Source organism: Octodon degus, unplaced genomic scaffold (genome assembly GCF_000260255.1).
Source record: "Octodon degus isolate 3935 unplaced genomic scaffold, OctDeg1.0 scaffold00034, whole genome shotgun sequence".
Classification (NCBI taxonomy): domain Eukaryota; kingdom Metazoa; phylum Chordata; class Mammalia; order Rodentia; family Octodontidae; genus Octodon; species Octodon degus.
Window position 1 is genome coordinate 5,827,518 of NW_004524610.1, and position 2,168 is coordinate 5,829,685.

Below are 2,168 nucleotides of genomic sequence, written 5' to 3' on the forward strand. Positions count from 1 at the left end.
TTAGGCTCTGTGTCACAGGTGTGGGCTGTGCCCGAGCTTCCATTAGGCTCTGTGTCACAGGTGTAGGGTGTGCACGAGCTTCTGTTAGGCTCTGTGTCACAGGTGTGGGCTGTGCTCGAGCTTCCATTAGGCTCTGTGTCACAGGGTAGGCTCTGCACGAGCTTCCATTAGGCTCTGTGTCACAGGTGTAGGCTCTGCATGAGCTTCTGTTAGGCTCTGTGTCACAGGTGTAGGCTGTGCCCGTGCTCCCGTTAGGCTCCGCACAGGTGTGCGCCCCGAGCTGCTCACACAGCTTCCCCTCTCACCCCAGCACTTCATGCTGGCCATGGCCATTCTGTTCTGCCCACAGAAGCCCTTTGTGCATGTGAGCAGCACACACATGCCTTCATCAAAGCTTCATTTCACAAGTGTGCATCAGGCAAGGGTCTGCCTTACAACTGTGGGCCCACTTGTCACCCCAGTGACAACTGCCCAACATCCATGCCTTTACACAGCCTACACTGCAGTTTCGGTGCCCCTCCCATGCAAGGCAGTGCAGGATGCTCCACACAGGAGGAAATTTCATGCTTTTAACAAAAATATTTCCGTTTTACAGATTTCTGAAAGCAAAACTGTGCCTTTGGTAGAATCGATGGAGCTTAATGAAAACTATATATACATGCAGTCCATAGCATCAACACTTATCCATCATTTCATTTTCCTTTGTTATTGCATATGTTTAAAAGATTTGTTGATTCCCTGAAGTTATTTTAGGTATCTTACTTATGTATCTATTTTTGGTGCACTGTGGGTTGAATGAAGACCTTCTCCGTAGGCTCCACTCCCAGCCCCTTCTTAACTTTTTTTGACATGCTGTTATGGTTTAGATCTAAACCATCCCCCAAAGTCACAAGTATTCAGAACATGACTGGATGGTAGGAACAGGGCCTCATCCGATGAGCTCAGGGGCTATACCTGCTCTGAGGGTCCTGGCTGGAGGCCATTATTGGGGTGTAACCCGAAAAGTGGTATCCGTGTGCCTGGATCCTCCCCTCTCCCTGCCCCATTGCAGCTGTGATTTAAGGAGTGTTATTCTACCATGTTCTAGAGCCTTGGAGCCAGCTTGTCACAGTGTGAACCAAATTAACCCTAATATCAATAATAGGGACACAACTTTGAGATATTTCTTTCATATAATGAATCATTAATTAATGACAATTAATGACTTAATTGAAACCACAGCAATGACAATTCGTCATATATACAGGCAAGTTAGTTGTAGGCCACAGTATGAAGGGCAATTTACAAAAATCACAGAAATTGTTAAAAGTAAAATGGTCAATTTTTTAAAAGCTTTCATTTGCTAGCTTTGGTTGACAGTGGAGCATTAAGGGAAGCAGGCGGCACATTAAGAAGCACAACCATGAGGCAGACAACTTTTCATCTTTGTTATTTATGCTCAGCTTTAGATTCTTTCTTCATTGAAGCTATTTTCTCTGAGCACTATTATTGTCAGTGAGTACATTAATCAAATTTCTTAGTGAAAAATGATAAACCTCAAATGTACATAAAACTTAAAAATCTACAAGGATATTTGGGACACAGATATATCATCTAGCTTTTCACTTATCCCTGAATACCCGTATGGCCATGAAATACGCAGGGAGGCACCGAAGCTCCTTAGAGTGCAAATCCAAACACTAAACATTATAAACTTAGGTAGTGGTTGAAAGACAAAGCAAGTCACAGGAGGACACAGGAGGAAATGGTCTTTTGAAATTTCCTTCCTTCTTGTTCATATAATTTCTGCTTCTAAAAAACTGAAATGGAAGGACTGTGAGTTCAAGACCAGCCTGGGCAACTTAGCAGGACTCAGGAAGGAAGGAAGGAAGGAAGGAAGGAAGGAAGGAAGGAAGGAAGGAAGAGAAGGCAAGGCAAGGCTTCATTTTCCTCATGGAATGATAAATTATACTTTGAATAAATAATTAGTTCTGTCCTGAGTCCTATTTTCCTCCTGGAAACTGCATATAAATCTTGATTATCTCTGTTAAAAGAAAAAATGAATTACTGCACAGATTCTTTTAGAATTATTCTGAGCAAGAAGTGAGACACTGAGTGGTCAATGTGGGCAGAATTTTAATTTTGGAATCAAATGGAGAGTATTTAGCAGCCAAGATGTCAGCTGAGTG

General features: G+C 42.9%; 1 protein-coding gene across 1 annotated transcript in view; it reads right to left on the minus strand.

Moving 5' to 3' along the window:
- Positions 1-2,168, minus strand: part of LOC111816545 (triadin-like) — a 114,772-nt gene that overhangs the window by 6,409 nt on the left and 106,195 nt on the right. The window lies entirely within an intron of this gene.